The 24,215-nt window shown below is 40.4% G+C and overlaps 1 protein-coding gene across 7 annotated transcripts in view; it reads left to right on the forward strand.

Moving 5' to 3' along the window:
• Nucleotides 1-24,215, forward strand: part of Fbxw7 (F-box and WD repeat domain containing 7) — a 164,203-nt gene that overhangs the window by 24,245 nt on the left and 115,743 nt on the right. The window contains exon 2 of one of the 7 annotated variants that reach the window (XM_036189867.1): nucleotides 20,006-20,073. The exons of the other annotated variants lie outside the window; for them this stretch is intronic. The gene's annotated coding sequence lies outside the window, so the exon portion shown is untranslated. The remainder of the gene's footprint in view (nucleotides 1-20,005; nucleotides 20,074-24,215) is intronic. 7 annotated transcript variants of the gene reach the window in all.

The raw sequence follows: 24,215 nt of genomic DNA on the forward strand, positions 1-24,215 counted from the left end.
ATCAGACAGACTCAGATCTGTAGTCTCTGGGTTTAACCATCTTCTCTTCGTTTTGGTCATCCTAGATTTGGTCCTCAGGAGCCTCTTGAAGGCACTTGATTCTTTCACCACGTCTCCATCTCTTTTTGAGGACAGGTACAGCAGCAGCACAAGATGTCCCAGGCTCGTCTTGTCCTTTCTTCTGCCCCAGTCAGCTGTCTCACCAAGGAAGTTTGCCTTATTTTACTCTAGGTTGAAATTCTTGCAGTTTTCTCCCTGTTAACATATTTTTTAATTAAAAAAATTAATTTTTTTTCATTTTTTCATACCAACCACAGTTCCCCTTCCCATCCCTCTTCCCACTCTAATATATTTTAAGAATGTTTGTGTAGAGTGACTTTGGATGACCTGGACATGTGACCCTTCTGAATGGACACTAGTTTATAGCCAGTCATCTTTGTGAGAGGCTTTGCTCCCCAACAAATTTAATCATGGAGGAGTTTTCCACATGTGAACATTGCTTTACAAGTTATTCCATGGGAAACAATATTTTTCTTTGGTTTTGTTAAGTATTTGGTAATAAAAATTTTAAGCTCTTTTAAAGGTTTCCTTCTAATATAATATGATATAGAAATATTTAGGTCCTTCACTTAATTCCTATATTGTAATAGTTTCAATTTTTCCATAAAGGACGTCTAGACTGTTTCTAGGTTCTCCTAGTTCACTTCCACATTAGAGGTGGGTTACTCTCTAGAATAGATCTATTTGTCTGTCTCTGTGTGCTATTGTGTGTATGCATGCACATGAGTATCAGGTGTACACGCCTGTGCATGGACGTAGGAAAGCCAGAGGAAGTCAGAGGGAGTCTCCCTTTCTGTCTGTTGGCCTTATTTGGATGACACAGGGTCTCTTCCTGAGCCCGGAACTCGACATTCCAGCTGCTCTGGCTGGCCAGCATCTCCTGTTCCTCTTCCCAGTGCTCTCCTCAGCTCCTCATGCTTGTGCTGGCTCCCTAGGTCTGCAGTGTGTTTTCCATCAGGCTTCACAGTGCCTATAGGCGATGGCATTTTCCCCTGCTGCTTTGATTTTTAAAGCAGTCATTTGTCCTCAGTTTATTTCCTATGTCTGTTGTAAACTACAGCTTGTACTTTGCAATGTCCTGAAAGTTGGAAAAGAGAAAAACATGGAGCATGGTTTTAAGCTGCTGCCCCAGATGTTGTGCTTTAGCTACACAAGGCATTAGGGCCCTTGTACTTAGACTGTCGTGCGCCTCACAATGTTCACACATATGTTCCACTAATTTAGCCCAATTTTATCTCTAAGTTCTGTTTTCCTGTGGTTCTCCAAGTGTGCCCACTGCCATGGTAGCACCAACCTCAATTCAGAATGGGCACAGCAGACTTCCCTGGCCTCACTCTTCCAGGTGATCTTGATGTATGGTGAAGTTGGGGCAGTACTGATGCACAGGAGGAGCCAGCTTTGAAGTTTCAGTGATAGTCAAATGTCCTTCAACTGTTTCTTGTCGTTTTTGTGACTGATTAGTTTAAGGATTCTAGTTAAACATTTGTTCGTGAGTTTGTTAGAAAAAGTATGACATCGTGATTATGGATTGTGTTAGGGAAACTAAATTTCAGCATCGATGTCTACTTAAGTAGCCAGGTCATGCTAACCTTTCCTTTTTAGATGCTTCAGTTCATTGTGTTCACATTCAGTGAGATATAAGAAACAAACACTGCTGTTGTTGTTGTTGAATAGCGGGAAACATTTCAATTCTCATTAGTGTTAACTGTGGAGTAAATTTTTATGAAATTCTTACACAGTTAGCCAGTGAGCAAAGAGCACAAGATCTTTAAATGACTTCTGCTTTGTCTTCATTCCTACAGACTGGCTAGGATTGGCATGTACATACTGAACAAGTTATGAACTCTCTTTGTGAGCTTTAATAGTTTGCCTCAGAAAACTGAGTATAGTGTTTTCAGTGTGTGTCATATGGGGGTAAAGCAGGGAAGGAACATCAGTTTCTTCTTGTGTATTCCTGGGATAGCTGGGGCAGTTGGTTTGATAATGCTAATTTTTAGTACCTAGCTGATATTTTTGACATATGAGATATTAGTGAGGTCCATGCCATTATTAATAATTATTACTTGGTTTTTACCATTCTGTTTGTTTATTGATTTTTTTTTTTTTTTTTGACATAGGGTTTTGCTGTGTAGCTCAAATTGGCATCCAACTCAATCCTTCTCCTTCAGCCTGTTTAGTGTTGGGGTCACAATTGTGTGCTACCATGGCAGGCTGATCATTTTAATTTTCAAAAGCCACACCTTGACAGGAATTTTTTTTTTTCATTTGGAAGCTCTGTGAGAACTTGTCTGAAGTCCTGATGGCATCTGTCTCCCTTGTCCTTTGACTCATTGAAACTGAAAGTAATTTTTAGAATTGGGATTTATTGATTTTTGATACTGTTACAAAGGTCTTTGATACCATAGGTGGTTGTTATTAAGTAACTGAGAATGACCTTGACCTTAGGACCTTCTTGCCTCTGCTTCTCTTGCCCTGGGATTGTAGGCTTGCTCCACTATACCTGGTTTAAGCAGTGCTGGGGGTCAAACCCAGGTCCTTGTGTGTGCTAGGCAAGCACTCTACCAACTGAGCTGCATCTCCACTTGTACCACTTCCTTTTTTATCCATTCATTTAAAAATATAAAGAGTCAAATTGCATAAGAAGATATTAAAATAATGCAAATAAGGCATTTGAATTTAGTTACCACTTGTGATTTATTTAATTTGTATTATTTATATAAAACCATCTGTATTAATTTATAAAAGTCTTTTAGCAAATACATTATACTTTATATTGAAAATTGTAAAAAAATACACTCCAAATGAAACAGAAACAGTCACTGGCAAGACCAGTATTATTTTTATGTCATAGGAATAGTAAGTGCCAGGGGGACTTTTTAATCAAGAGCCTTGGAATGAGCTGCTTAGTACTATAATTTTCTTTGTAGCATGCCTCACTGTCATGAGGATTAACAGACAAGAAAACTCAAACATTGTTCATGGGTAAAAATCGACATGGTGGGCTAGTGGATGGCTCAGGGGGAAAAGTGCTTGCTGCCAAGCCTGATGACCCAAGTTTGATCCCCATAACTCACAGCACAGAAGGAGACCTGACTTGAGTGAGTTATCCTCTCCCCTTTTCACATATGCTGTGGTTTGTGTGTGCAAGCGAGTGCGCGTGCGTACACACACACACACACACACGCACACACGCACACACACACACACACACACCACGTTTTAGAAAAGACAGTAATCAAACCAAACCGCGATCTCGTTTAATACTCCTTTCACAAATAGAAACTGTTCTCTGTGTATACATGTATACATGTAGAGGTCTAAAGCTTGGAACAAATCTTTAGGTTACACATTAAATTCCGGTTGACCTGTAATGTGGGAAGATCGTTAATAGATATCAAATGTTGACTATTTCGAGTTTTGGTAGATACACACTGTTTTTGGTGGTTGTGTTTTAGCTTGTCTCTTCTGTGATGTGCTTGAAGTATCTCAAGTAGTTAGAGCACTAGCTTTTCCTTCCCTTCCTGCTCTGCTGTTTTCCTTTGATCAAGCCTGGCATAAATTCTTCATGTCCGATCCCCACAGGCTTCTGCTGGCCTTTATTCCACCGTCACCATGAGCTGCAAACACATGGTGATGTCCAGAGATTGCTCTAAAGTCAGAGGAATAAGCCCATGAACAAAGGAGGAAGAGACACTGGAACAAACCTGCTAGCTTTTCTTTTGAGGAAATTGTTCAGTAGTTTGTTTCCATAGTATGTTTTGTGGCAGTAATTTTAGGACCGCTGGTCCTGAAGAGAGAGTTCTGTGATTAAGTTGAAGGAGCACCATATATTGTTAATTATAGCCTAGTAAGATTCACAGTGCACATTAGTGTGTTAAGGGTTCTGAGACATCTCTTGAAGAGAGAAGCTTACTAAAGCTTGCTTATCCTGTATTTCTTAAGTGTGTTGGACAATGGGATTCTTTCCTTCACTCTCTGTCCTGTGACAAATGCTGCCCTCTAGAGGCGTAAATTCTCTGGCTCTTCAATTCGAGCACTGTACTACTTAATGCGAACTAAGTAGACTTTAAACACAAAGTGCAGAGTAACGAAACGGCCTACTACAAGGATAGTGCTAGTTAAATTTAAGAAAATGTATGTTCTAAAACTTGGATTTACTACACATTTATTGCCAATCATCTTCTTAATCTGGTCTCTTTTTGGTAGTACTTGGGATGGAACCTATGGCATGCACTAGGTGGGTCCTCTACCATTGTGCTGCACATGTACCTGAATACATTCTTTTAATAGAAGAAATTATTGTTATTGTTTTGATTTTATTACATTTTAACTTTGTGAACATGTACTTAGAGTGCAGAGAATGCCTTGCAAGGGTCGGTTCGTTCATCTTCCTTGGAGTCAATTCAGGTGATCAGGCTTGTCAGCAAGCACCTTGAGCTGCTGAATCACCTTGTTGGCTTATACAGGGAAGTTATACAGGCAAAGATAACTTCTGCCACACAGTTCTACAGGTTTTCCCCATTATCTGTGAGTGTTGCTTGTTGGTGGCAGAAGTTATCTTTGCCTGTCCTCGTGTGTGTGTGTGTGTGTTTCTTTTAAAGACAAACTTTCATTCTGTAGCCAGTAAACTCATATATAGTCTAGACTGACTTTAAACTCCTGATGAACCTCCTGCCTTACCCCTCACATCCAACTTTGCCCACTTTCTTGAAGACCTAGAACAGCCTTACTTAGGAGAGTGACCGATCTTACCCACAGTCCTTAGGTCTCCAGACCGACAACTGGAGCTAAGATTATATCACACTGCACCCTTGTCTAGTCAGACTGGAAAGAAAGGGATTGTGTATTGAGTACTTTTTAAGACTTGCTAAGATAGCAAAAACTATATGTATGTATGAAATTGTTTCTAAAATGGGGTGGGGTGGAGAGGAAAAGAGAGGGGGAGGGATAGACACATACAGACACACAGACAACATGTTTTTGCATTTTTGCTGAATTGAGTTATTGTGGTGTGCTTACAAAGATTCTGGATTCAGTATTTTAGCTCAAATGGTTGTAATTGTTTGCTTCTTTTATTTTTGTATTGCCTTACACTAACTGAAACTCATGGTACAGTTTAGAGTAAGTGAAACCAGGGTCAGTGGAGTCCATTTATCTGTCTGACCATTGAGCCATCATTCTGACTCTCTCCCCAGAATTCTCCACTAAAGATCCTGAATATACTGCATTTACCTAGGTGACAAGAAAAACCTTAAGGGCAATGTTTATTAGAACACTTGACTGCTGCTGTGGTGACAGAAGATGCTTCCATTGAACCTGCAGGAAGGGCTGTGGATCTTGGATGATGGAAGTTCTGTAAGGAAGCTATGCAACATTCCTGTGAGGAAGACTGACAAACAGGATGGTCGAGACACACTAGCATCAGTTCTCCTTCCTGTGGCTCTAAGTGATAGAATCCCTAGGTCTCAAATAGAAGGGCAGCCCTTTAGGATCTGTTAAGTTCTCCATACTCCCCACCCTCCTAATACTGGGGACTGAACCTAGGCCTTCACGAATGCTTGACAAGTGCCTGCTACTTGTAGTTTGTATTTCAAGACCGTTTCTAAGCTGCCCAGGCTTGCCTTGAGTTTGTGGTCCTCTTTCCTTAGCCCTCGCCAGAGGCCTGGCTAAGTTCCTTCTTCTGTGTGTGTGTGTTAACCCTTTCCTTCCTACTTCTCATTCCTTCTCCTCCTGTGCAGTTTAGTCTGTAGGTTATAGAAAACACAGGAAACAGCTGCCACTTAAAGTCTCTGATATTGGAGCTGGTCTAGCATCTGATGGGACTGTGTCTTTCACTTTCCTGTGAGGAACAGTCTTTATTTTATACAAGCCTTTGAATCTGTCATCTTGAGAATCTTGTTGGGATTTATCGTTAAGAATAATTGTATATATTGGTCATGTTTTTGATTGTTTATTTCAGATAGCCTGTCTCGGATATTTGCATGCTAGGCTATAACATGCAGAATTCGGTTTCTCAGAATCCCTTCTAATAGGACACAGCCATGCGATCTAGACTTTGTGGATTATGTGCATCCATAAGATAGAAGTTCAAAAGAGAAATGCTCTGGCTTGGAAAGGCTACTTCATGTGGATATGGGCCGTGAGACAGTGAGTTTGAGGAGGCAGTAGTGGCCGAGGGCCCTGTGCCCTTGGCCTAACTGAGCTGTTGTGGTACTGGAGTGTTGCTGGGGGGATCATTTGGGAGACTGCTGTTTTCCTGGTTGCACAGCCTGCAGGTTGGTGCTTTGGCTCTCTGAGAAGGATCCTTTGAATCACCTGGTGATTTTTTTTTTTAATTATTTATTTATTTATTATGTATACAGTGTCCTGTCTGCACATATCTCTGCACGCCAGAAGAGGGCACCAGATCTCATTACAGATGTTTGTTAGCCACCATGTGGTTGCTGGGAACTGAACTTAGGACCTTTGGAAGAGCAAGCAGTGCTCTTAACCTCTGAGCCATCTCTCCAGCCCACACCTGGTATGTTTTAACAAGTTCTTTTTTTCAACTTAGAGTCCTGGTTTTGTAGATTTTTCTTTTATGGTGAAAGTATTTTATTTTTCTAAGACCTAAAAATTGCCAAGCATTTTACCTGCAGTTTTTCTTCCCCAGAGGTTTACATTTTTGCTACCATTTTTCTTGCCTAGTGTGTTGCACCTTTCAATTGTTGGGGTGTTTTTGTCCTCCACCTACTCAGATTTAGTTCCACTGTAGTTAGGAGACCTTTCTGAACAACCCCACCTGCTGGCTGGCTTCTTTTTTTCTGCATGCCAGCTGCAGTTGTCTAGGTGAAGTGTTAGTTTTTCTTTCTGTGTGTATCTTAGTGCCACACTGAGTGATAAGCTCCCTGTGAGCTGGTGACTGGCCTTTCTGTGTCTTGCATTATCCACAGAATGCAGAATGTACCTCTTAGATTCAAGGTCATCTGAAAAACAATGAAGCCAGGCTGAGTGAGCTGAGATAACAAACTAGTTATACTTGATTTACCTTAGCAGGCTGGCCAGGAGGTCCAATTTCCTTCTTCCTTACTGAGGCTCAGAGCTGCTCTCTTCCATAGGTCACAGCTGCCCCAGCTGAATTATGTCTTTGTAATGGCTCATGGTTTTTACCTTGACAAAAGCCTGTTTATCTCCTACTTCCTGCTAGCTCCTTTCATTGTACCTTTTGGAAATGGTAATCATTATCAGCACATTCACTACTCTAAATAACTAACATTTTATATGTATATAAATATAAATATTACACACACACACACACACACACACACACACACACACGACTCAAACACACTGTGGAAGTTCAGAAGGTATTATAATGTACCCTTTGTGCCTAATTCAAGGTCAAGGAGTCTAACCTTTGCTTGGTCTCCCATGAATCCCTCACCTGTTTTTGTAGCCCAGGCCTGCTTTGAACTGAACTTTTCTTCCTTTGAAGTTCTTTCCTTGTTAACCGTCTTCCTCCTTTACTAGATACCCTGTGTCCTAAGGCCCTGCGCTCATTCCACTGTGGTTTTTGTATGTCTATGGCAGTCAGTGGTTCTCAGCCTTCCTAATGCTACGGCCCTTTAATAAGTTCCTCATATTGTGCTGACCCCAACCATGACATTATTTTGTTGCTACTTTATCTGATGTGTAGCCCCAAATGGGTCGTGACCCCAGATTGATCTAATAAATGTACATAAAATGACCTACACAGTTTTATGCCACATTGCTTTCTAGGTACATTCAAGTGACACATGTAAGCTAGTTTACTTCTTAAAGTTGCTGTTAACTTTTCCATGCTGAGTATGGTTGGGTTTTGCCTTTTAGCAAGCAATATTGTAACAAGCACACATAGTGTTTACAGTAAGTGTGTGAACTGATCTGGGCTAGACACCAGAAAGTAGGAGATTGGAGGGTCTAAGTGCAGGTGTCACTTTTGGGAGTTACTACTTGATATCTACCACCATGTTTTCCTTGTCAGCATTTAATTTTATCTAGCTTCTGATTGGCCTGTCTGGAAGATGAGAATTGAGTTTTCATAGTTTTTTTTTTCAACTTTAACTTGATATAAAATTTATTTAATTTTATTACTTTAATTTCTAGAGAAGTTGAAATCGTCATTTTGGTTTCCTGTTCATTGAACCATTTCTTTGTATGCTTTACATTTTTTTTGTTGTATTTTGGCTTTATATTGATTTCTGCCACTTTTTTCTAATAGTTTGTACATTAGTGTTTTAGGAAATACGCACTGCAAGTACTTTTTCTAGTCTCTCTTACACCCAACCCTGTTAGTGTTTCAGTTTGTTGTCTGAGTGTATAGTTAATGTTGACTGTCAGCCTGACAGAGGGAGCTTAGTGAGTCCACTTGTGGGTGTTTGCAGACGGCCTTGAGCGAGGAAGAGCTGCTCTGATGATGGGCTGCACCAGTCAATAGACTGAGGGGCAGGTGCAGTCAAAGTGGGAAGGAGAACAGGTGTACTCAGCCCTCATCCCACTCCTCCAGAGGTCAGGAGTTTAAGGCCCCTTTGACCTACTTAGCAGGACCCTGTCTCAGAGCCCAGGGCCTGAGAATATACTCCAGTGGTAGTATGTGCAAGGCCTGGGTTAGATCCCCCATCCCACTCCAGAAGAAGGGGGCGGAAACCTGAGGAGGGAGGTGCTAGGGGAAGGAGGCAAAAGCCTTCTGGCATCAGGCAGGCATGCTGTCTTTCTGCTTCCTCACCACAGGATAAGAGCTACTCTGCCCCGTCACCCCCCCCCCCCCCCCCCACCCCACCCCACCGGGAAGGAACTACAACCCCAAGCCAAAGAAATGCCTTCTCAATGTGCTTTAACAGTGTGAGAAGCCTGGCCGAGACAGTGGGCTTGATTTTCATTGTTTCTGTTCTCGGGCCCACTAGGTTTGTCTGCTTTGATGGCTCCATCATACTGTTAAAATTAGAACAGTTTTAATGTGGTTTTGGTATATCATCAAGTGAATCTTCTCTGAAACTTGGGAGGTCAGCTTATTGCTTTCACACCTCCTCCCAAAATAGTCTAATAAAAAGCAGACCCCAACATGTTGGAATTCTGATTGGAACTCACTGAATTTATAGCTTTTAGCATGGTCCTCTGTCTCCTTATGTCCTGTTCAATGTCTTCTGATACAGTTGATTGCTTTCTTTCATAGATGCCTTCTTTAGATTATTCTTGTTACTGTAGCCCTGTGTAGACCAGGCTGGTCTCAAATTTAGACATCCACTTGTTTCTGCCCACCAAGTGCTGAGATTAAAGGAATGTACTCCCATACCCCATGTGCCTACTCCCTAGCCCCCCCTCCGTTTTTTGTTCCCCCTGAACTCTTAATTCAAATAATAGATTCTTTGGGGTGTCCTGTTTTGATAAGCCCATAAATTAGCAGAGTGATTGTTAGTGCTGCCCAAGCCTGTTCCTTTACTTTTTCTGTACTAGCATTGTACGTTTACTAATGCTGCAACCCTTCCTTGATCTTGGTTATTTTTATGTTAGCGTGTGGAGAAGGGAGGGAGTTTTGAGTTTTAAGGACCGAAGAGTCTTAACTGCAGTCCATATAAAGGTTAAATACTTAGTTCCAGCTAGCAACCCTTTATAGGGCAGAAACTTTGTCCCTTTGCAGTCTTGTACTGACACGTGAAGATTTCACTTTCATACTGGCTAAAAGATTCATTTGAAAGAATGGCTTTGATGTATCCTTCTTAGTGAAGCTTCTATGGGACACTTTTCAGAAGTGAAATACAGAGATAGTTAATACATTTCTGTAATTGCAACCACACTCTGTAACCTGAATCCTTCCTAGCATTTGGGGCATCCTACACTTTCTTATAGCATGGCTTAAGAGAATAACTCGGATAAGTCCCTTTAAACTTCATCACGTTTCCTTCTTCAGTAGAAGTATCATTATATCTTGTCATGTAAATGACTACAGTAGAAAATAATGCCCAGAAAACATTAAGAAGCGTCTTAATCCCTGGGGTCAGCCTCGAATCAGCTCCACCTTTCTGGAGGTTTGTTTTATTACAAATTCTAGGGAAGACACACTTATGAGTGTGCATTTCCAGCACCACGGTAATTCTTCTTGGATTTAGTATCTGCATGGATTTAGTATCTGCATGGATGACTAGCCAGTGTTCTGGGTTTTATTTACTTCCTGGGATTTTTTTTTTTCAACCTGTGACAGGGAAATTATGTTAATGATTATTACACCTAGCTAATCACTGGTGTCCCTCCTGGAAGCTGGGTTAGCTGTTGCTCCTGTAGCTCCTTGGACTTTAGTGTTTTGCTTCTTCTGTGCATTAACTTGCTCTGTTTTGCTTTTCTCTTGTTTACTGAGTCTTGTCTGCTTCTTAGCCAGGCCTTAACTTCTCCTTACTTGCATATATTTGTCCCATTTATTACCTGTTTTCTTCGTTCCTGGACCACTTAAATACTATAGTTGGAAGCCACTCCGGAGAGTGCACGTACACACACACACACACACACACACACACACACACACACACGTATGAATAGAGACTTTCAATTATAAATAGGTAATTGTACATACTTGTAAGGGTGAGATTAGAAAAATGATTATAGATTCATGGCCGTCAAACAGTGGGGTGTTTGCACAGCTTGGCTGCCTGTCGCAGTGTTTTTGTTGATTGCGTTCCTCATCTCCCTAGTACTGCTTCAGTCCTTCATTCTCTGCAGACCCCACCGGTGTCTCTTCCACAGAAGACTTTCTCCCGCTTTCCAGGGAAGACAGGAACCCTGGTCGGAGGCCTTAGTTTCTTCATTCTTACTAAAATCCAGATTCCCTTCCTCTCAGCCACCTTACATTTTCTGCTGCTCTGCATTATTCTTAACTTCTAAGCAACAATTTAAATTTATTTTTTACCTCTGTTTTCCCCCTTTGATTTAATTATTAAATAAAAAATGAAATTTGCTTGATTCTTGGACTAGACTACTCTCTCCTGATTTTTCCTTTCTCCAGGCATCCTCAGTACCTTTATTTCTACTCTACACTAAGCTGACTGTTCCAAACCTTCTCACGACTCCGTGTAGCTATCTTAGCTCAAACGAAACAAGTGTAAATCTGAATTACTGGTCCCCACTCACATGATTTGACTTAGCTTATCTTTCAGCCTTTTCTCATGCTCTTTTACTTGTTATCTCTTTGCTTATACTTAATCTGGTCTTATGTCTTAAATGTATATATTTTTAATATAGATAAAAGTTTCTAATGTCAGTCATTAGGGGGATGCAAGTTAAACCTATAAGGTAAACTTCAAAAAATGGCCAGAAGGGCTAAAATTCTTAAGACTGGTAACACAGATTTTCTAGGAAGATACTCAGGACCCTCTTAGATTTAGATTACACCTTTAGCAGCCTCTTACAAATTGAAACATGTATTACTTCTGCTGGATCTAACATTGTCCTCCTGTGTATTCCAAAGAGAAATGTAAACACTCATTCACAAGAAGCTCTTTGAAAAGAAGGAGTACTGAATTTATTCAGAGTAGCTGACAACTGGAAGCAGCCCAAACATCATTCAGTAGCTAATGGCTAGAGTTTCCTGTAGGCAAGTGCTATTCCTTAATGAAAAGGGACTTCCAGTGTAGAAAGAGACGTAGATGAATTGCACAGACTCACTCAGCAGGAGAAGCTGGATGCAGAGTTCATAATTTCATTTGTATCAAGTTCTAGAAAGACAGAGCCAGTCTATAATGACAGAAGTAAAGAAAGTGACCACTGAGTGCCTTTGGCTTGTAAAGAGTGCTGATGGTGGATAGTCAACCAGACATGTTTCCTGACGTGATAGGAGTGTTCAGTGTCTGGCCAGTGTGTGAAAGGGGCATGGATATCTGTTTGTTGGACAGCTATGAAATGTGTATTTCCAGGTATGTAAAATTTATCTAGTAATTCTAAAAATAGTTGAGTGACGGGGAATGGGAGTTAAAGATGAAACAAGAATTGATTGCTAAATCTGGCTAATGGGTCCACAGCCATTATTCTGCTTATTCTGTACATTTTATGTATGCTTGAAATTTTCACATAAAAATTTGAAGGTCAGATGTTATGAAGACACAAATACTGGTGCATGCTCTATTAGGTCAATAAAAATAACCTTATTAATATAATTCCTGTCTCTTACGATTCTACACTGATTCCATTCTCTCAAGTCTCTTTTTAAACCTTTTTTTTGAGGCAGAGTTTCACTGTGTAGCCCAGGCTGACCTTGACGTTGAAGTCCTTCTGCTCTAGCATTCCAAAGTCAGCACTTGGATACAGACATACACCATCCTGTCCAGCTTTTCTATGCTGTAAGCAGCTTCTGTATGTTTTAAAAGGTCACTTCCGTGGGGAAAAGCTGTTCTTGGTTTAGAATACTCATTAGGGTAGTCACGGTCATGGTTGGGTCTAAAGTGACCCTTGCAGGTTCGTGTTTTGAATGATGGTTCACAAGCTGGTGCTGTATGGGAGGCCGGCCTGGGTGGTGGAGGCCAGTCACTAGGAGTGCTCCTGAAGGTTGTAGCCTGGACTCTGGTTCTGGCACTCTCTACCTCCTTCCTTGTCTGATGTGAGGAGCCTCTGGCACAGACAGGCTTCCTCCTCCACGAACTCCCCTCCGCCCTTCCTGCAGTGGTGCATGCCGACCTCCGCCCTTCCTGCAGTAGGCCTGCCAACTGCTTCAACTGCATGCTCAGTAAGCCCTTCCTGCAGTTGTGTTTGTCGGGTGTTTTGTCATAGTGATGAGGCAAGTGGTTAACAAGATTGTCTCCTCTCTTCAGAAGACCGAAGTTGACAGAGGCAGAGGGCAGAGGGCAGAGGGCAGAGGGCAGAGGGCAGAGGGCAGAGGGCAACTATTCTTTATGTTCTAGTATTGTTTTACTTAGGCTTTTTACATTGTGACCAATACTTGAGAAAAGCAACTAAGGATAAAATGTATGTGTGTGTCCGTGTGTGCGCACACGCACATATGTGCACGTGTGTGTGGAGGCCAGAGCTTGACCTTTGGCATGGTTCTTCAGCACAGTCATGTAACTTGCTTTTTTGGGTAAGGGTCTCTCACTGAGACCTGGAGCTTGCTATTTTGGCAGCCTGGCTTCAGAGCCTCTTGTCTCTGGGACATGCATGCTTCACCATGCCCAGCTATTTATGTAGGCTCTGAGGATTGAACCCAGGTCCCTGTGCTTCCTAGCCAGGTACTTTATAGACCAAGCTATCTCTTGAGTCTTGAGAAGCTGTATTTTGGCTCAGGAGTTTCGAGGTTTTAGTTTATCTTGGTAAGGAGGGCATGACGGTTAGACAGACGCTTTGCTTATGATCCTCCTATTGAATGTGTTATCTCTACATGGTAAAAAGCACTAAAGGTGCTATCTTGAGTTTTGCTGTCCCATACACTCACAGAGTACTTGGCAGCATAAATGGTGTGAATCTTTTTACTCTGACTCCTGCCTAAGAGAGAGCAGATTGTAGTGGTCAAGAATGTGCTCTGGGGCTCAGATCACCTTCCTACATCCCACTTAGGTCACTGTGTCAAAGGAACCTACCTGCCTGTGCTTAGGGAATGCAGGGTCAATGCTTCTTGGGTTCTGAGGAACTCAGTGGTATCACTCTTCACGAGGAGGCAGGTGTGTGTGTGTGTGTGTGTGTGTGTGTGTGTGTGTGTGTGTTCATGTGTAGGAGTATGCATGTGTGTGGTAGCCATCTCCCCATCTTTTCTTTGAATTGTGGCAAAATATACATAGTATAGAATTTATAAGAGTTTAAATATTGTTTTGCTTTGCTCTACAAATATACATTAATTATTACTATTATATAATGTTAACATTCTTTGATAATTTCATTATATACAAAAATATAATATACTTTGGTTATCGTCTTGTGAAATTATCTTATTTGTTTTCCACTTGCACAAAACCCTCCTTTCCATCAGGTCTCCATTTCATTTTCATGTCTTTTTATTTGTAGGCCACTATATTTCTGTAGGACTCCTTGTATGAGCCTGGGTTATGGAGTATTTACTTGAGTGAGTGCAGCCTATAGGTAGATACAGCTGGGGTATATAACTCTTCCCCCAGAAACCCTTAACTTGCCTATAGCTCCCATTTGCTTTTGTTGTTTAACAAACTACCCCAGGCAATACAGTAATGGTAATAACCTAGCTCACCCAGGAATAGCTCTAGATCTGCTCTAAGACAACAAAATTCAGTTCAGGCTGGAAAGATGGCTCAGTGGTTCAGACCCCTGGCTGCCTTTCCCACAGACAGTAGCACCCACATCAGGCAGCTCATTGCGGTCTGTAACTTCAGATCCAGGGGATCCAGTGCTCTCTTTTTGCCTTTGTGGGTACCTGCACTCAAGTGCACAAAATGTACACACAGATACATAGCTTCACATAATTAAAAAACAAAGTGGTTCTGTGACTTAACTTTGCCAAATCCTTACTTTTTATCTCTGAAATGTGAATACTAACAATTTCTATCTTGTTGAACTTGGAGAGCATAAGATTATTATATATTTTTTTAAAGAGATGTGCAAAGTTCCCAATTTTGTGTTTAGCATGTATTGAACAAGTGTTGGCAGAACTAGCCCTTTGCTTCTGTTAACGGTTTTTACATTTTTCTCATAAATTTTGATCTTATTCTCTCTCCTTTGAGTTGCTCCCCACCTTCCTCTCACCTCACTTCTTTTCCTCTTCTCCTCTCTCTCTCTCTCTCTCTCTCTCTCTCTCTCTCTCTCTCTCTCTCTCTCTGTGTGTGTGTGTGTGTGTGTGTGTGTGTGTGTGTCTTGAGACCAGCCTGGTCTGCAGAGTTCCAGGACAGCCAGGGCTGTACAGGGTTTGTCTCCAAAAACAAAACAACAACAACAAAACAGGTCAGAACAAACAGAAACTAGAAAGTAAAAATTGACAAAACAAAAGCATACAACCTCCACAAAAACAAAACCCCAAACAAACCAAACCACAGTGTCTGTTTTGTGTTGGCCAACTCCCCCTGGACTGATCTCTTTCTCAGCAGGTATCAGTTGTAAATATCTTCTTGGTTAGGGGTGGGACTTTGTCCGCTTCCCCTTCTTTTTGCTATGATTTTGTCTGGTTTGAACTTTTGTGGGTCTTGTGCATCTGTTGTGTGTCTGAGTTCATCTGTGTATCAACCTCTTTGTGTCTGAAAGATGCTTTTTCCTTGGAGTCATCCACCACCTATGGCTCACACAATCTTTCCACCTTTTCTTACACATAGATTCCTGAGCCTGAGTCCCAAGCCAAATGCGTTGTCTGTGGGTCCTTGGTACAGAGCTGTTTTGTGGGTCAGCTGGGAGTCAAAAAGGAATGGAAGATGGTTTAAAAGGGATGGCTGAAGGAGCTGGCAGAGAAGAACTAAGACTAAGAACTTTTTAAATGTATGTAGTGCAGTGGCAGTGATATTTTATAGCAATCACTGTTCATTTCTGTAATCTTTCTTTTCAACAGAAATGCTTTACCATAAGGAATAACTCTCCATTCCTTCCTCCACAGCCTCTTATAACTTCTGTATGCTGTCTCTATGAACTTGATGATTCTAGGTAGAATATGTAAATGCATATGTCATTTGGAGTAATGTTTTCAAGGTTAATCTACATTGTAACATGTGTTGTAGCTTTGATTTACAACTTCATTCTTTGTGAAAATGTGTCCGCAAAGTTTCTCTAAGAATATTTATAGTAGATTTATTCAAAATAGCTAACAAGTAGAGACTGGGATGGCTGTGTCAGTTGGACCGATTGACTGTAGCTGGTTTATGTAAGAATGTGGATTAGGATAGTTGTGGTGTGTGGGGTTAGATTCCCGAAGAAATGGTAAGTAGTAGAGCAAGAGAGAGAGCCCTTGGAAAAACAGGAGCACCAGCCAAGACAGTAGTACCATGGACATCCCTAGTAAGAGTGTAAGTTGGTAAATGCATGATTAGGTTTATGTATTCTGAATGCTGGGCTGGCAAGATGGGTCCACAGGTAAAAGTATTTGCGGGCAAGCTTGATGACCTTTGATTCCTGAAACCCATAAAGTGTCAGAACAGAACCCAGCTCCAGAGAGTTGTCCTCTGACCTGCATATGCTCGCCATTGTGTGTGTGGTCCTGCTTCCAAATTTAAAAAAAAAAAAAAAAAAAAAAAAATCCCCAGTTCTTCCTATTGAATTTAGAAGTAGCACAGTGTATCTTACAGTTCTCAGGAATGTTGTCTTGAATCCTTGAAGGGGTTGAAATTACCTAGTATTGTAATCATTTCATGTATTAATTGATTTTTATCTTTTAATAATAAATATTTTAGAAAATACTGAATTTAAACTAGTAGCCTATACTATATGTAGTCATATTGCTCATGAATCATATTTAAAAATCCAGTCTTCATGTATTTCTGTGGTGCCTTAAATCCCCAAATCTTTATGCATTCTGAAGGTATTGGAAATGGGAGCTTTTAGGGCTGGAGAGATGGCTTAGTGGATACAGAGTAGTAGTTTTATCATAGCACCCATATTGAGTGGCTCACAACTTTGTGTAACTATAGCTCCAGGGGGATTCCATACAGGGTTTTCCTTTGTAGCTTTGGAGCCTGCCCTGGAACTTGCTCTGTAGACCGGGCTGGACTCAAATTTACAGAGATCTGCCTGCCTCTGCCTTTTAAGTGCTGGGATTAAAGGAGTGCACCACTACTGCCCAGGCCACATTTTTTTTTTTTTTTTTTTTTAAATTCTTAAAACAGGAGCTTTTGATAATTCAGATGGTTGGGGCTATTTTGGAGTGGTAGTACTAGAGGTTAGTTGTTCACAGCAGTGATCTTTCTAAGTGACAGACCTCATAGAACCTTGTAGTAACTGCTCATTGCTTGAAATCAAGGCCAGATTCTAGAATATCCAAACAGCTCTTCATGAACCAACAGGCATCTCCTAATAGGATATTTCCTTAAGCCAGTTCTTTACAAGAGTGGTATTACAATGTAGCCTTACTGATGGATTTGAAGTTTGGTTGTGGCGTTTGATTTACCCATCTTTGTATAAAATTAATTATATATCCTTTATATCATATGTAGTAGTTAATGATATCATATAGTATTTTACAGTAGTTTTTCTAAGTTCCCATCTTATTCTTCAGATTGAATTGGTTGAAGTCAAAGATTCATTAATTTTGCGACATTTTCTGTGCTGTGCTTACTGAAGTTGATCAGTTAGTGCTGATTGGAAAAGTGATCAGTTATGCTTTTGATTTTGAATGTTATAAGGGTTGTTTCTGAGACACTTAGCAGGTATCATAGATTTATACTTTGTTCTCAGGGGAAAATAGAATAAATTAAAGTATATATTAGTTTAATTCTTAACATATTTTGCAGTTAAAATATACTATAGAGAGAAAATTTTTATGTTTTTATGGTAAAGTGGAAAAATGAGAAAACCAGACTCTGAAGCTTCTGATGTTCTACATTGAACAAAGGATTGCCTCATCATCAGCACCAATGGAGGAGTTGCTTCGTTGGTTGAGATGTAGTAGCTTTGTCAGTCAGAAGAGCTGAGAGGTCTTACTTCAATGCATGGTTCTGCTAGAGGAGTGAAGAAAGAGCAGTTGACCTTCTCTTAAGCAGAGAAGAGGAAGTTTTTACAAATAGATTAAAACACACACAATGTGAGGAGCTAGGTTATCACTCCATCTCTTTAACATCAGGAATTTCATCTCCAGTCTTCACACAGTTGACCCTCCATACACAGTTGACATGAAAAAACAATAGCTTTAATAGGATGGTTTTATGCAGTTAAGATAACCCAATTGAATTGTTTGTACATCTCTGAGTGCTATTAGGTACCCAAAATAATACGAGATACAGGATTTATTAAGCTAGAGAAAACGTAATGCCATTAGGATGGCACATCTTCCTGTTTATTTTGTGTGTCTGTGGACATGCATCTGTGGAGGTCAGGGGACAATACTTGTAGAAGTTGAATCTCTCTTTCCATCATGCAGGATCAGAGGTTCAAACTCAGGTTGTCAGACTTGGCAGCAAGCATCCTCCTCTACACTGAGCCATTTTGCTAGTCCTTGAACTATAACTTACCTGTTAGGTTTTTTCTTTTCTAATTTTACTTTTATTCATAATTTTCAATTGTGCATATTATAGGTGTTTTTTTAGATTGTCAGTGTATTTTTTTCCTTATTTGTTTTTATTCTCTTGGCTGTGCTTTTCTTGTTCTTCAGTTCCCTCATGTTATTTTTAATTCATTGCTTTTCTTCCCTTGATTTTACTTTCCTGGAAAAGGTTGTCCTCGTTAGGATTATCATTGCTGTGATGAAGCACCATGACCAAAAGCAACTTGGGGAGGAAAGGGTTTATTTGGCTTATGTGTCCTGAATCACAGATGGAAATTACGGCAGAAACTCAAGCTGGGCAAAACTTGGAGGCAGGAGCTAATGCTGAGACCATGGAGGAGTACTGCTCACTGGCTCGCTCATCATGGCTTGTTCACCTACTTTCTTATAGAATACAGGGCCACCTGCCTAGGGGTAGCACCAACCCCAATGGGCTGGGCCTCACCTTCAATAATTAAGAAAATGTCATCAAGGTTTGCCTACAGCACTGGAGACATTTTCTCAGCTGAGGTCCCTCCTCTCAGATGACTACAGCGTGTGTCAACATAGAACTGGCCAGGATCAATTCTAAATTCATTTCTTATTGTGTCTTGTCTATTTCTGTCATGGTCTTTGTGCTTTTAGTTAAAGAATAAAACAAACAAACTTGTAACTGTTCACTGTAGTCATTTCAGTTGACCTTGTTTTACTGTGCTTTCTGTGACTCTTGGTGGAGAGGTTGGAAATTTTCATTAGCCGAAATATTTTGACTTGGATTATCTGAGTACTATGTGGCTTTTTTGGTTGGTGACTTCTGTTCCTTTCCTGGCTAAGAATTGTAGTTGTTTGTTGGCAAAAGTGGGGTTCTTTGTGTGGTTCCTTCCTGTGCTGGTCTCTTCTCTGCAGGAGATTGGAAAAGGTCAGGAGGGGTTGGTGTTGCCTTTGGTTTTTCTGTCTTTTTTTCCTCTTTTTCTCCAGAACATGTAGTTTGCATTCCTTCACGTGTGAATCTCAGCAGTCCATTTGAGTTCCCCACTGGGAGCTACTCCCTGTTGCCTTTCCGAGTCGTCTTTGTCCTAGCCGTGCCCACTAGATGAGGTGATCTGTGTTCAGGTTGCCTTTTGTAGGACCGTGGAAAGGTGAAGGTGCAAAAGGGGCAGCTGTTGTCCTAGGAAGAGCTCAGCCATCCCTTGACCTTTACTTTTACTCTTTGATTTTTACCTTTCACTCTTAGAAGAGCATTTCCTAGCTTCCTATCTCATGAGATTATTCCATATTTTAAATGTTTTACTTTGATTGTCATATTCAGGCATCAAATTTTATTGAAAGAATTGTAACTGGAATGGAATGACCCAGAGAGATAGTTTTTAAAGATTTAAGAGGGCGCCAGATCTCATTACAGGTGGTTGTGAGCCACCATGTGGTTGCTGGGAATTGAACTCAGGACCTCTGGAAGAACAGCCAGTGCTCTTAACTGCTGAGCCACCTCTCCAGCCCGAGATAGTTTTTTAAAGTTGATGATTGAATGTTCTTGAACCATTCTGTCAATGATTGTTCCTACTGCCAGCTAGCTATGAGTGTAACTACTTTTGTAACATGTGAGAATTTTGGCATTGTATTGTTTCATTGCCTTCTTGCCTAATACGGCAATATTTTCTAACAGACTTAAGTTTTTATATCTGGTTGGTGAGTTTCTTCTCATTGTACATATGTGTACACACACACACACACACACACACACACACAAAAAAAAAAAAAAAAAAAAAACCTTTTGTAAATGAAGTTTGGTTTCAGTTTCCTTAGTTTCTTTTTTCTTTTTTTTTTTTCTGACAGGATCCTGTGTAGCCCAAGCCCTGACCTCTCAATCTTCCTTCCCCACCTCCTGAGTGCTAAGATTAAAGGTATGTGCTCCTGTGCACAGTTCTTTTGCTTTTCCCTATAGTCTCTTTCTCCATCATGTAGAGGCAATCTGTGTATATTAGGAGGATTGACATTTTAATAATACTGAGGCTTTCCCAGTTCATAAATATATTTCTCCATTTAGTAGGTCTATGGTTACCTTCCTCAGCTTTAAAGCTTTTATTTTGTAGATGTAAACTTACTTCTCTACTTAGTATTTGTTGTTACTGTGTATGTACATGATGTGGACCAGAGGACAACTCCCAGGAGTGAGTCCTCCTTTTCTCCTGTGAGATCCAGGGTCTAAACTCCACGTTGTCTGGCTTGCCAGCAAGTTTACCTGCTGAGCTGTTAGCCCTCTTCTCTTTCTGGACGACACTGGAAATGTTGCTGCTCTTTTTCTTTTTTCTTTTCTCTTAGTTACTTTCCTGTAGCTCTGATAAAACACCATGACCATGGCAACTCTTTTAAAAGAAAGCGATTAATTGGGCTTACTGGATCAGACAGTTTGAGTCCATGATGGTGGAACAAAGACATGATATCAGAAACAGTTCAGAGCTCACATCTTGATCACAGGTAGGAGGCAGAGAGGCATGCTGGGAATGGCAAAGCCTGCTCCCAGTGCCACACCACTTCCAACAAGTTCATACCCCTTAGCCTTCCCAAATAGTTCCACCAACCCAGGACCAGTGCTGTGGAATAACCCGTCTGTACACTGTGAATATGTATTACTCTTATTGGTTAATAAAGAAGCTGATTGGCTGATAGCAAAGCAGGATAAAGTTAGGTGGGACAATCAAACTGAGGATGCTGGGATGAGGAAAGGTGGAGTCAGGGTAGATGTCAGGCAGCCACTGAGGAAGCAGATGTGTAGGAAATGAGGTAACAAGCCATCGTGGCGATACATAGATAAGAAATATGGGTTAATTTAAGCATAAGGGCTAGCAAGTAACAAGCCTGAACTATTGGTCAAGCATTTATAAGTAATATTAACCCTCTGTGTCAGTTACTTGGGAGCAGGCAGTCAGGACAGAAAAATTCCACCTACAGATCAAGTAGTCACATGAGACTATGGAGGCTGTTCTCATTCAAACAACCACAGTGAGCAAGCACTTTACTCACTGTTAGCTATCTTTTTAGCCCAAGTTGTTTTTTCTTAGTCGGGAGTAGATGCTAGATTTTTATCAAAATGCCTCTTCTACAGATATGAAAATATGGTTTTTCTTGTTTAGAAAAAAAGATAATTATATATATATATATAAAATGATAATTTTATATATAATTATAATTTATTTAGTATGGGCATGCACATATGTGCACACAGGCCCAGGCTACCACCTCTTTCCAAGGTCAGAGAACACTTTAGGCAGTTCTTCCTCTGTTAGATGAGCTCTGGGGTTCAAACTCCGGTGCTCTCAGGTCAGCAGCAAATGTGTTTTACCTGTTAAGCTATCTAGCCAGTTCTATTGGTTTTTAAAAAATATGGAGCCAGATGATTGTTCCTGTGATAAACTGTATTTACCTGTAAGCCATTTCTTACTCAAGTTTCTATATTGTTGGGTTGAATTTTCTTATATTTTGTTGAGGATTTTGTGTATGTTTGTGAAGGATTTTTTTTCCTCCTGGAATAATGTCCTTTGGCATTTTGCATTGAGACATATTCCTTCTTCAGTTGTCTAGAAGAGATTGTGTTTAGTTGGGATTTTGTTCTGTGTGCATGTGAATGTTTCACTGCAGTTGTTACAAGCCCAGCAAAGCATGGTGCTTTCTGTCTTGGAATGATTTGTAATGGCAGGTTTGTTTTCTTTATATGTTTAGGAAAACTCAGATTATTTGACTTTTCTTACATGGATTTTGACAGTCTGTATCTTTCAGAATGACACTATCATTTCCTCTCGGTTGCAGAATTTATAATGTGTTCCCTCGTTAGTGACTGTTTGTGAGGGCTTTGGTGGCCTGCTTTATTGCTCTTGTTGACAGAGCGTCTCCCTTTTTGTTTCATGTGTTGCTTCGGAGGGAGAACTTTTCAGTTTTATTGTGTTCCTTCAGCGTGTCAGTTGATTTCAGCTCTTTATTATTTTCATCTTGCTGCTGCTTTGAGTTTGCCTTGGTCTCTTTGTTCAGTTTCTTTGTCCTCTCCATTCTCCCTTCCTTGTCTCTGTCCTCTCCTCCCCATTTCTTTCCTTCCCTCTTTCTTCTGAGATAGGATCTCCCTCAGTAGCCCATGCTCGTCTTGAATATGGAGTCTTCTTGCTATTATAGATATGTGCCATTTCCTTTACAATTTCTCCCAAGCATTGCCTAGATGGAGTACATCATGCACATTGATATGTTGTGTGTTATATTCATTGAGTTCAAACTATTTTTAAAATTCTCTTCAGACTGTTTTCATGGGATCATTTGTTTTTTAATAGAAGGAGAAATGCTTTAATATTTTTTATAAGGTTAGTTCTTAAGTCTTACTTGCTTTTGTAGCCATTGGGTTGGTAGAAAAGGATCCTGGGACTTTTAGTGCAGTAATATCTTGCCTAATGACAGGATATACTCTGAAATGTGGTGTTGGTAGTTAGTCTTGTTGTATGATAGCAGGCACTTACACAAACCTAGATGGTGTGCGTCAATTATTTCAAGTAGCTTGTTGTTGCATTAAAAAGATATGATAAACATGAGATACATTTTGTTGCTGGAGCTACACAGCACACTGTTAATTGTGTTTTGTTTGTTTGTTTGTTTGTTTGTTTTTGTACGGGATCTTATTATGTAGCCCTGGCTATCCTGGAACTTGGTATATATTCCAGTCTGGCCTCAAACTCATAGAAATATGCCTGCCTTTGTCTGCTGAGTACTGGGATAATGGCATGTGCCGCCAAACCCAGTAAGTAAATATTTTTTATAAGTAGAGAGTACACTCTAAAATAATGATGGATGATATAAATATATAAATCAATAGCATAATCATGTATTATTATCCGGCAACATTCAGTGGACATAATTGTGTGTATACTATTATACAGTGAAGCTACAGTATGTTGTTTTACCCCAGTGTTATCTCAGATACACAGGTGTACTATGTCAGTAAAACTGCTCTCATACTGTTAGTGGTAGGAAAGTTTCTTCTACGATTTAACCTATGGGACCACCTTCATATGAAATATGTCATTGATCACACCAGCATTACACAGTACATTCCACTTGATTCTAGGCTGCCTTGAACTATATTTCAGACGAATTCCTATGGCCCATTTGTTTTAGCCATTTTTTAAGTAGTAGAGATATAATTTTGTAGACTCCTTTATAACATCATAGTTAAGTTTTGTAGTACAAGATTAAAGAGGTTATATATGTAGTTGTTTTAAACACCTTTTCTTTTCTTATGAACCTAGTTTGGATCTTATAATATGTGTTAGTATTCCATCCAGTTTAATTTGCTACAGATCTGCTGGCTGCATAGCAGAGAGAATGACATTTTGTTTCTGGAGTTCATGGCGGCTGGAGAGATGGCTCAGTGGTCAAGAGCACTTGTTGCTCTTACTGAGGACCTGGGTTCAATTCCTAGCACGCAGCAGCTCACAACTGTCTGTAACTCCAGTTCCAGGGGCACTAACACTCTCTTGTGGCCTCCGTGGGTATCCAGCATGAGACTGGTGTACATATACAACACTTGTAGGGAAAACACCATATGCAGCAAAGACAAATGAAATATTGGAGTAAGCTCATTTTTAGAGAACAGGAATTAGACTTGTACAGTCTTGTACAGTGTATATGTCAGGACAGTAAAAGGATGCACTGGTGCTTGTGTGGATTTAAGGAATATGTGTGCTTGATAGAAGTTGGCTGCTGGTAACTGTGAGGGATTTCCAAACAGTTTGTGCAAGTGTTGAGGAAAGCTGTGAGGAAACATGCACTCTACAAATGAGGTGAATTGTACTGAAACCTCTTTTGTACTGTTTTCATAATTGGAGTAAATCAGATGGTTTAAAGGTACTGGTCATAGCTTCTTCTGTTTTGCTGGAAGCAGCTATATGAATCTCAGTCAGAAAGCTGAGGTATTTCTTTCAAACTGAGTTACCACATGAGAGCTTTCTGCTGTTCTTTTGTAGACCCAATGCCCTACACTTCATTCATTAAGGAGACAGAAGTGTAT

This window comes from Onychomys torridus, chromosome 6 (genome assembly GCF_903995425.1).
Source record: "Onychomys torridus chromosome 6, mOncTor1.1, whole genome shotgun sequence".
Lineage (NCBI taxonomy): Eukaryota > Metazoa > Chordata > Mammalia > Rodentia > Cricetidae > Onychomys > Onychomys torridus.